Source organism: Solanum dulcamara, chromosome 10 (assembly GCF_947179165.1).
Source record: "Solanum dulcamara chromosome 10, daSolDulc1.2, whole genome shotgun sequence".
NCBI lineage: Eukaryota > Viridiplantae > Streptophyta > Magnoliopsida > Solanales > Solanaceae > Solanum > Solanum dulcamara.
Window position 1 is genome coordinate 27,625,726 of NC_077246.1, and position 12,196 is coordinate 27,637,921.

The window sequence follows — 12,196 nt, forward strand, 5'->3', positions numbered from 1 at the left end:
TTTAAAAAAAATTATTATCTTTTAATTTAAGTTTAATGAATAAGTTAGTGTTTCTTACTCATAGTTTTAGATTAGCTATTTAACTTTTTTGTTATTTGTATTAGTCCAAAATAGTCTCCTAATAATTTTATCATTATATTTTATTTTTATTATTTCTTTTTTTTAAAATCAAAAAATAATAATAATTTAATCATAATTCCTCCCACTCACCTATACTATCCCCATTTAATCTATCCACTCTTCCTCACATTTTCATCAACCATTATCCCACAACTAGGGGTGTACATAGACCGGGTTGGTTCGGATTCGTTACAAACCAAACCAAACCATTTATGTCGGGTTATTAAATCTAAAAACCAAACCAAACCAATAAAAGTCAGGTTTTTCGATATCAATTTTTTTCGGATTTTTCGGGTTTTTTCGGGTTTTTCATAAAAAGAGGCAGAAGACTATTAATATAACTAAAATGTCAAATAGCCATAATGAAACCAAATGTCCAGCACTTCTGCCAATTAACTTAATCACACATAAACAAAAACTAATATAGTTTCTTCCATAAAATTAAGGTACAGCTTATGTCAGATGTCACAAAACAAAAATCCAACTTAGAGTTTGAGTATACTCTAAATCATCTCTAGACTATTACAACTGAAGTTGCTTCATCTCTAAATTAAACTCAAGAAACATAATGTTGGAAGCAATCTGCATATCTGGTTCTATTTCCTTATCTGCAAAATAAAAAGTTAAGTCAAATGTAGCTCTAGAGGAGATATAAAGGTTTCCAAAGGATCTTTTAACGATCTTGGTTTATTTACTCATTCTTATGATTATACTTGAATGAACAACCTCTCTTGTAGAAACTAAAGCAATGTAAATATGCAGAAATTTAATTTAGCATTTACTAACTGAAATAATATTGGAGAATAAAGGTCAGTCAATTCATAACTATAAAAAAAATGAGCTTTACAAAACAACTTTTTGTAAAAGTCTGTAACTTTTGTAAAAGAATAGTGTAATCAATTAACATACCAATTCTCACACAGATAGTGCATCATGAACGAAACTGGCTAATTAATGCTCAAAGGTGAGTCTCGATACTCTGCAAGAAAAAAAAAATTAATATATTGGATAAATCTGTTACTAAGGTCTAAAGTAATGCTTATAACACAGTGTCTGCAGTAGCACTTTAATACAAGTCTCCTGTAAGTAGCACTTTAATCACAAAAATAAGAAGAAAAAATTTGTTACTGTAATGCCAAAGCCTTCACTATGTCAGCATTTTATACTAAGCAATGCCAAAGTTATAGAATAAACAATAAACCAATTAACAATACCTTCATCAACTTGCTCGATGTTCTGGACTTCTTCTAAACTGTCGTGAAAATTGTATTCTTTAGAAGGTGATGGTAGCCATTGTTGAGTACAACTTAGAGCTTCTACTGTTTTTGGCAATAAAGGCAGATCATAGCTATTTCTCAGATATTACAATAGATAATAAGGCAGCACAGCAAATATAGTAACAGCACAATAACTTAGCATATAAGGAATGCTGCAGATCTTGTGAGGCAAAAGTGAGAAAACAAAATACATCCATGTCTAAAGTTGTAGGGATTCTAGGAGCTCTAAAATAGATTCAGCTTGTTAAAAATTTTCATTCTACACCAAGAGCAAACAAAAGAAATATGGTTAGTCTTTATTCTCTGAATGTGGTTGTGTTTGTGCTCAAAGCACCTCCAGTTCCTCACTTTCTATGTAACATCTAACATACGTGACAAAAGCCAGATTTTGTTTACAACTTCCTGGATGATAATTAAGATGGCAGAAATCTCTTGGGGACATTCAAGTATTCAACATACGTGACAAAAGCCAGATTTTGTTTACAACTACACCTCAGTCGCAAATAAGTTATGGTCATCTACATCTCAGTTGTTTCAAACATATCTTTCTGTCAGATTTGAAGTTCAAATAAAACTTTTGTTAAACGACTAGTTCTTCCAGCTATTCGCGAAATTATATGTGTACATTGGAGCGACTAATAAACAGTTGGCAGCTTGCCTTGCTAACCTAAAATAAGTCAGAAAGCAAGAATTTCAGCTTATATAGAAACACAAGGGCCTAATGCAGTCATAAGCAATAGGGAAACTACAAAAAGAAAAAAGGGAATGCACACTATCGAATAACTAAAAGAAATGTGCGATACATAAAATTAGTTAATCGAGAAGAAGAGGAAGTTTTACTCATAAGAAAGAAAGCACGTGTTCAATCAATCACAGTTGAAGTTAAAGAGTCTTTCAGTGTAGTCTACTTAGACAATACATTATACAAGGTCTTAATAAACTATCAGCCTCTTCATAACATGTTTGTTCAAGTCTCAAGGCATGGGCTACATACACTACACTAAATCTGAAGTCTTGAACAAGGGCGGCTCAACCCTAAATCCACCTTTAAACCCCAATAATAAGGGCCTCCAAAGAACCAAAAATCCTCCAAATTCAGTTCACCCAAATACGAAAACATACAGAAGATGCACAAAAAAAGAAATAAATTCGACCGATTAAACGAAGAACCAAAAGAACTGAGCAGACAAAAGATGAAGGAGATACATACCTACATACATAAAAGAGACAACAAGATCTCTACACACCCACGAGCCAAAAAGTACAAAATATCTGATTGTCGCTGATTTGAGAGGAAAGCAAAAGAGGGAATATTGTGTTGAGAGAGGGAAGAGAAAGGGAAAGGCAGCTAGGTTTGTGAAAGAGGGGCAATTGTTTTGGTCCTTTTGGAGAAGATTTTGGGCTTCAGCTTTATTTTGGGCTTCTTTTATATATTAGTTAGTTGGGCTCAAGTCCAAATTTAGATAAAAATTATGAAAGAAACTTAAAAAAAATATTTATAAATTATATTTTAATAAATATTTTTATGTATAATATAATTTAAAAATAGTATACCTATACTCGGTTCGGTTTGGGTTCGGTTTGACTTTTTTTAGTTAAAACCAAACTAACCCTATTATGGTCGGGTTTTTCTTCCAAACACCAAACCAAATCAAACCAAACCACTAGTCGGGTTTTTTTTCCGGTTTGGTGCGATTTGTCGGTTTGGTGCGGTTTATCGGTTTGCCCTGTACAGCCCTACCCACAACACTCCACTCATCTCACATCTTACACCCCTACACTATACTACATAAAGACACATTACCTTCACAATATAAAAAAAAGAGAAAGTTCCTCACACAAAAAAATCTGCAAAGAAAGAGAAAAAAAATAGCACAACTCACCAAAAAAGAGAAAAGAAAGTAGAGAGAAAAATAAAAACACCTTCATATCTTTTCTTCTTTTCTCATCACTTTAATATAAACACAATACATATACCATTACATACAACCAATAAAAGATTTTGTGGGTATCCTAATTGAGCTTCGGTCAAGATTTCTTGGTACATAATTTCTTCATTTTATGTTCAACTTTATCTGATCTCTTGAAATTATTTATGGAGTTTGATGTAATTATATGATAAGTTTTATTTTTTTCTTAATTTGATTGAAATGAATATTGGGTTAAGTGTTATATTTCTATTTAACGAATTAAGATAATTGATGATTATCCGTATTTATTTATTTTTATTCGTTGTTGTTATCTCTTAAAAACGAATGGGTTATGGCGGTGTTTTTGTCTTGATTTAGATGTCAATAATGACAAAGTAGAAATTATTAGGCTCAAGAAAAATTATTGTCATTTTTATTTTATTGAACAAATAATAGATTTATTTTACTAATTAGTCATTATTTTGTTGTATTAGAAAGAAGTTGCAATATGTGTGACTTAACTTTAAGAGTAATAAAAATAAAAGATATAGAAATGATCCAAAATTTTATATTTTATCCTTAGTTCAAATCTATTTTACTTTATTTGATTTTCTATATAAGGTATGAATATTTGTTTTAACATTAGACGATTACAGCTCCTTCATAAAAAAATATTTATTTTGATTAAGAATGCGGTTGCGCATCTTGTTTGAGACCGTTAAAAGAAGATTCAAGGATGCGGTGATGCACCTTGAACAATGATTTTAATAATTAAATTTTCTTTAAAAAAAATAAAATTTGGAGACAAATAATATTAGGTGATGACGTACTAGAGAGAAGAAAGCAGTTATGCTTCTAAGTTATTGTATGCCAAAACCAAGAATGCAGTAGGCACACCTAATTCTCACCTTGATGAGATACGTAGGCATCCTTCCACGGGTTCGGTGATATAAGTTCAAAAAAAAGTTTTTAATCCTCATTCAAAATAAAAAAAATGAAGAGTTTGTTCACTCTTATTAAAAAAAATTATCCTTCTTCAAAAAAAAAAAATTAAAAAAAGATATTTTCTTTTCTTTCAAACTTCACGAACTACACACATCTGATTCTCACTTTGATGAGATACGTAGGCAACCCTCCTTGGGTTTGATAATCTTAATTCAAGAAATTCAAAAGAAAAAAGTCTTTATTCCTTATTAAAAATGTCCAAAAAGAGTTTTATTACTTGTTCATAAAAATAAAAGAAAATGTTATTTCTTATAACATAAAACATAATGTTTTCTTATGATCTTCATGAACTACGCATACCTGATTCTCACACCATGATGAGATACGTAGGTAACCCTCCTTGGTTTCGATAATCTTAATTCAAGAAATTCAAAAAAGAAAGTTTTTATTTCTTATTAAAAATGTTGGCAAAAATGTAAGGTAAGGTTGCGTACAATAGATCCTTGTGGTCGGGCCCTTTCCCGGACCATGTTCATAGCAGGAGCTTTAGTGCACCGGGCTGCCCTTTATTAAAAATGTCCAAAACAAAAGTTTTTATTACTTGTTCAAAAAAAATAAAAGAAAAAATATTATTTCTTATAACAAAAAACATGATGTTTTCTTATGAACTTCATGAGCTATGTACACTTGATTCTCACCTTGATGAGATACGTAGGCATCCTTCATCGGTTCAGTGATCTTTATTCATAATTTCAAAAAAAATCATCTTTACTCAAGAAATTCGCAAAAAACAAAAAGGAAAAAGTTTTTATCCTCATTTATAAATCCAAAAAAAAAAGTTTTTCTACTTCACATATCAAGCATTGTGAACTACACACGCCTGATTTTTATCACCTCAGTGGAATAATTAGGCAACCTTCTATGGGTTCGGTATTCCTTAAGGAAATTTTATTTTTATCAACAAAAAAAACTCCTGACTCGGTTGGTGCAAACATAATTAGGAGAATACATGGAAAAAAAGGTAAGCTATTTGACATGATAGAGTGGACAAACTTTGTTGTGAACAATAGATTCTCTTGATACCTCTTAATTATACTTACATGACACTTGAGAAATTCTCTTACCCAAAGTTAAGTCTAAAACAAATTCGACCTCATTGTTTCATGTGCATTGTGTTGTGAGTTTTAGATATAAAATTCAATGGCATGACTTATTGATCTAGAACTTGGCCCAAATGTTTGTTGAGGCAAAATTTTGAGCAACATTGGACTGGGAAAAGGATTGTAGGCTTTCTTTGACCAGATTGTGCCTTTGAAGCCTACCAAATGTCAAGTGATCTATAGAACTCACCATTTGAGCCTAACTTATTATTTGAATAACCATATCTTAACCTAGACCATTATCAGTGTATAAATGTACCACCCCTTGATCCCACCTCTCTGACCACACTAACAAAGATTTGAGTTGGATGACAAAGTGGAAAGATGAAAAAATTTGAAAAAAGTCAAAAAGAAAAAAATAGAAAAGAAAAACTCCAACAAATGGAGGAAAACTCGGAAAACGGGAGGAGAAAGTCAAAAAAAAGAAAAAAGAAGCAACCGAGCAAACAAAGATCAAGTGCGAGAATGAATAAAATAAATTGAGAGCATAGTGCAGTGCTTAGGGAGGAAATAGTCACTTTATCCAAAAAGTTTATCTTACCCATTCCAAGCCTACATTATAAGCTGATAATAAGTCCTACTTGATCTCATTTTTGATGTTCTCACATTAGTGGATACTTACATGATGGCCAAGCATATGGTATTTCAATCTCATGCATTGAACATCTTTCTGAGAGTGAGTGACTTTCAAAATGTCCTACAATCTAAATTCTTCTATTTTGTGTGAATTAGTACTTTATCTTGGTAAGGGCACTTGAAACATGAGCATATGAATAATGTTAACCCCTTAATTGATGCAAGATGAGCAGATCCTGTCAATACTTAAGTATGTTTGAGGTACAATTTGAAACTATAGGGATTACTTCCAAGATGACTTCAGATTTACTTGAAAGTAGTTGCAGGTGATTCATATGCACAATACTAATTGTTGGTACCAACTAAAGTCAAAATAAGATATTTTTAATTTTTTTAAAAAAAATTGATACTTGATATATATGAACTACATTTGATCTGATTCTTGCTATGTTAAGGTACGTAGGCATTCCTGCAATAGGATTCGATATCATCAAATAAAATTTTCATTTTCCTAAAAGATCAAAATTGGGGCCATTTCTAAAAATTTCTCAAAAAAAGATAAATCAAAAAAAAATTCAAAATTCCTCAATTTCAAAAACTTGGCATATTTTTACATATATAGAAAATTTACTATCATATCTTCATAGGGAATAAACACCTTATTTGCATTTTGATCTTAGAGAATACACACCCTGTTATCTATCATTTCTAGGGAACAAACACTCTAGTTGCATTTTGACTTAGGGAACAAACACCCTATTGGTATTTTAGGGAATAAACACCCTATTATCTTTCATTTCTAGGAACAAACACCCTAGCTGCATTTTGACCTTAGGGAACAAACACCATATTATCTTTCATTTTTAGGGAACAAATACCCTAGTTGTATTTTGGCCTTAGGGGACAAACAACCTAGTGGTATTTCAGGGAACAAACACCCTAGTTGCATTTTGACCTTAAGGAACAAACACCCTAGTGGTATTTCGGGGAACAAACACCCTATTATCTTTTATTTCTAGGGAACAAACACCCTAGTTGCATTTTGACCTTAGGGAAAAAACACCCTAGAGGTATTTCAGGGAAAAAGTACACTATCTTTATTTTTCTTTTCCAGCACAGGGAACAAATACCCTAGTGGTATTTCAGGGAACAAATATCCTAGTGGTATTTTAGGGAACAAACACCCTAGTGGTATTTCAGGGAACAAACACCCTATCTTTATTTTTCTTTTTTAGCACAAGGAACAAACACCCTAGTTGCATTTTGACCTTAGGAAACAAACGCCCTAGTAGTATTTTAGGGAAAAAACTTCCTATTATGTTTCATTTCTAGGGAACAAACACCGTAGTTGCATGTTGACTTTAGAGGAAAAACACCCTAGTGGTATTTCAAAAAACAAACCTCCTTTTACCTTTCATTTTTAGGAACAAACACCCTTTTACCTTTCATTTTTAGGAAACAAACATCCTATCATCTTCAATTTTTAGGGAACAAACACCCTAGTTGCATGTATGTCTTGTATTTTTCTATTGGTACAAGTATTTCCCATTCATGCTATAAACTCACAAAAAAATCTAGTTCAAACTAGGCAAAATTTTTGTTTGTGTTGTTGGCCTATGTGATTTAGTATGGCAGGACCCTCCTAGATAATGTGATTTAGTATAGCAGGACCCTCCTAGATAATGGGATGTAGCATAGCAGGACCCTCCTAGACAATGAGATTTAGCATGGTAGGACCCTCCTGGATAATGGGATTTAGTATATCAGGACCCTCCTGGATAATGGGATTTAGCATAGCAGGACCTTCCTGGATAATGGGATTTAGTATAGCAGGACCCTCTTGGATAATAGGATTAGCATAGCAGGACCCTCCTAGATAATGCGACTTAGTATAGCAAGACCCCCCCCCCCTCCCCAAATAATGGGACTTAGCATAGCATGACCTTCCTAGATAATGGGACTTAGTATAGAAGGACACTCCTGGATAATGGGATTTAGCGTAGCAGGACCCTCCTAGATAATAGGATTTGGTGTAGCAGGACTCTCCTAGATAATGGGACTTAGTATAATAGGACCCTCCTGGATAATGGTACTTAGTATAGCAAGACCCTCCTAGATAATGAGATTTAGCATAGCAGGATCCTCCTGGATAATGGGATTTAGCGTAGCAGGACCCTCCTGGATAATGAGATTTAGTGTAGCAGGACCCTCCTACATAATGGGATTAACAGGACCCTTCTACATAATAGGATAAGCAGGACTCTCCTACATAATGAGATTACCAGGACCCTTCTACACAATGGGATTAGCAGGACCCTCCTACATAATGAGATTACCAGGACCCTCCTACACAATGGGATTAACAGGACCCTCTTACATAATGGGATTAACAGGAACCTCCTACATAATGGGATAAGCAGGACCCTCCTACATAATGGGATTAGCAGAACTCTTCTACATAATGGGATTTAGATTACAGGACCCTCCTACATAATGGGATTTACAGGACCCTCCTACATAATGGGATTGGCAGAACACTCCTACATAATAGGACTAGCAGGATCCTCCTACGTAATAGGATTAGCAAGACCCTTATACATAATGGGACTAACAGGACCCTTCTACATAATAGGACTAATACAACCCTCCTGCATAATGGGATTTAGTTTAGAAATACCTTTTTCTATCCTGGACTAGAAGGACCCTCCTACATAATGAAATTTAGTTTAGCAAGACTATAACACCCCTCAAAATGTTTCGCTAAGATTCAAACATTTCTTCACGTGAGTGTAGACTCGGATCGGAGGACTTATAATTTTACACATGAGTTAGGATCAATTCCTAAGTAATTGAAGTGTGTTATATGTGTTTAAGGGTCATAAGGGATCTCTAACACCAAGTCGAGTCCAAAGAACTTCAATCGATTAAGTTTTTGGGTGAGTTAGTATTAGGGTCAACTTCAAACGAGTATATCTCCTAGAATATAATGAACTGGGTGGCCCACTACCTACCAAATTAAAGGTCGTCAAGTCTTTTTTCCAACGCCACTAAGAAGATAATTTTTGGAGTTTGGAGTCAAAAGATATGACGATACTAAAACGAACTAGCACGACAGAAATTTTAGGCCTGGGTTGCAACTACTGGGGATCTGGGCTTGGCACCGCAGTGGCACGATGCGCCACTATCGCACCAGAAACACGCCTCAGTAGTTTGGCCCCTGGCGTGGCACGCCACTACGATGTGTGCAGGGTTTTTTAAGCCAAATCCCAGAACCCAGAAAATATGGCCTTGGCACTGTAAGGGCGCGACGCGCCACTATCGCGCCAAGAATGTGCCTCAGTAGTTTGGTTCTTGGCGCAGCACGCCACTAACCGATGTGCAGGTTTTTAGGCATAATCGACCTGGCGCCGCAATGGCGCGACGCGCCACTATCGCGCCAGGAACGTTTTCATCCTATTTTTCAGAATTTTTGAGAAAGGGCAATTTGAGAATTTATCCCAAATTATATATGTATCATCCTTGAATATTTTGGGGACATATTTTCAGCCCCTCTCTCTCTCTAGAAAAGCCCTAGAAAAATCCTCTCTCTTCCTCTTCTTCTTCTCCAAGTCCTTCTTTAACAAAGAATTATTCCAAGAGCTTTAAGATTCGAGTTCTCCATTAAAGACCCAACCACAAGGTTTTCTTCAAGTCTTCACTAAGGTATGTAAGGCTAACCTAAAATATGGATTGAGTTCTTCCATATGCCCATAGATGTGTTGGATAGGAGTTGTGAAAGAGTTGAACCTTCTAAGAAGGTTTTTCTTGAAAGTTTTCCTAAACTATAGAATGTTTTTAGCTACTATTGGTTGATTGATGTTTTAATGACTTGAGTTACTAAACAGTTATCTTTCATAATTATTGACTACAAATGTATCTTTGTGTATAGATTTATAGATGTTGACGATATTCTTGAGTTGAGTTTTGTTGAGAGTATGGATTCATATTTTATTCACATGAACCCAAGATGAGATTTCTTTGGTCATAATTTATCTTGAGTTGAGATGGATGGTTTTGTGTATATGTGTATTGATTGGAATGAAAAGAATGAATTGGTAGTTAAGAATGTCCTTTTGCTTTCATAAATTGAACATAGGACTAAATAAGGATTTTGGTGTAGATGTTTGACGATTAATGTGATGATGATATTTGACAATGATGTGATGATAATGTTGGATGATTATGATGATGTGATGATGATGTTTGATGATGATGTTTGATGATGATGTGAATAATGGTATTTGACGATGATGTGAATGGAAAGGTTATGTTGAATGAGGATGTTGTGTGATGAAGTGGATTGGAGTCTAATGTAATTTTGTGGTATGTGATGTGCATAATTTGAGTTGATTGGAGTCTTAGGAATATTTTGAAAATAAATGATCTTTTGAGGAGGAGCTTTAAATAAATTATTTGTGAACCTTTTTGCATAAACTATTTACACACTATTTTGAGTCTAAAGAATTATTAGTTTCATCTATGATTTAAAAAGAGTTTAAGCATGAGTTGAGTTTGAAAAGTCTTTTAATTATTTTGAAAATGAGTATTTTGAGTATAAATGAGTTGAACATTTTTACATAAAAATGTCTATTTTGAGGTAGAGTTGAGGAGTTGGAATTATATTTTAAATGCATATAATATTTTCTACATCCATTGAGTTGAGATGGTATCAATTTAAAGAAAAGAGTTTGATGATTTGAGATGAGTCGATTTGAAAGAAGGTCCAATGAGGCCAGATTTGATTTGAGTTTTGAAAAGAGTCCAATGAGACTAAATGAGTTGATTTGAAAGAGTCCAATGAGACTAAATGAGTATTTTGAGTATTTTACTCACTTGATAGATATGAGCATATTGAGTCTTGGAAGGAGTATCGAGCACCAAATTGGGTAAGAGTATAGTCCATACTCGAACTAATGAACTACGTCGCCAAACGTAGGAGGGGATGGAACCGTTAAAGTCGGATGCTTCCTATTTTATTGTCCTGATATTATAGGACTTGGTTGGATTGGATCCATGATTGGTTGATTCGTTCATATCCTGGCAAGGTATGAACGGACGTGGCAACAACGTCGGCTTGTTGTACTATCACTCGCTCATATGGTGATGGTTGCCGGTTAGAGAAACTCTCAATTGAATGGATTGTGCTTGATATGATTGGCTTGAATGTGATTGTAGATGATTGAGTTGAATTGTAAAATATTGCATAATTTAATTTGCATAGTTATTGAGTTGAGTCCTTTGAGTTGATTGTTGAGTTGATTATTGAGTTGATTTTATATGATCGGATTAGGTAATGTGTGATGGATTGGATTATATGATATGTGATTGGATAGTGTACGATGGAAGGGTATATGATTGGATTTTATAGGATCGTATATGACTGGATTGAACCGATTGTATACGATTGGATTGAATAGGATGATATACGATTTGATTGAACTATATTGTGTATGATTAGATTGGATTGGATTGTATGATGTGTGATTGGTCTTTGTCTAAAAATGTATTCTTACTTTAGACTTATGACGCCTTATTTGAGTCTCTCTTATCTTTCTGATGTGAGATATTTGGATCGATGATATTCTTCCTTGAGGTATGTTTCATTCTGCCATATTACATACTCGTACATTCCATGTGCTGACGTCCATTTGGACCTGCATCATTTCATGATGCAGAGACAGGTTTAAGAGATCGTCAATAGAAGTACCACTGAGGATCTATACACACTCAGTGTATTGGTGAGTCCTTCCTTTCATCCGGAGGACACCGCTTATATCATTCTTGCATCGAGTTAGCCCTTTTTATTTTGATTTGAGGTAGACATGAACATGTCATTGGCACCAATTAGATAGTAGTGATAGAGGCTTCATAGACTAGATAGTGAAGGGTCGATTGAGTATTTCTTTCCTTAAGTTATTCTTGTCAAACTATTTTTTTAATGACAAATAGTAGAGTTGATTTGTTGGCCCATGGCCTTTATTCTTTGGATTAGATTGATGTTTTGAGTTGCCCACCGAATATTCTCTTTATTTTTTTTGTCTTCCGCTGATTGAATAAATGAACGGATGTGTGATCAGGCTATGTGGTTCGCTTGGGAGCCAGAAATGGTTTCTGAGTGCCGGTTACGTCTAGGGTACCCTCCCGGGGCGTGACAAAGACCCTCCTACAC

The 12,196-nt window shown here is 34.2% G+C and overlaps 1 long non-coding RNA gene across 1 annotated transcript; it reads right to left on the reverse strand.

Moving 5' to 3' along the window:
• Nucleotides 1-528: 528 nt before the first annotated feature.
• On the reverse strand, nucleotides 529-2,798 carry LOC129870882 (uncharacterized). Its single transcript, XR_008762151.1, has 4 exons — nucleotides 2,608-2,798; nucleotides 1,335-1,439; nucleotides 1,030-1,099; nucleotides 529-728 (listed from the first exon to the last, which is right to left on the reverse strand). It is a non-coding gene; the product is annotated as an uncharacterized LOC129870882 (long non-coding RNA).
• Between the last annotated feature and the right edge of the window lie 9,398 nt (nucleotides 2,799-12,196).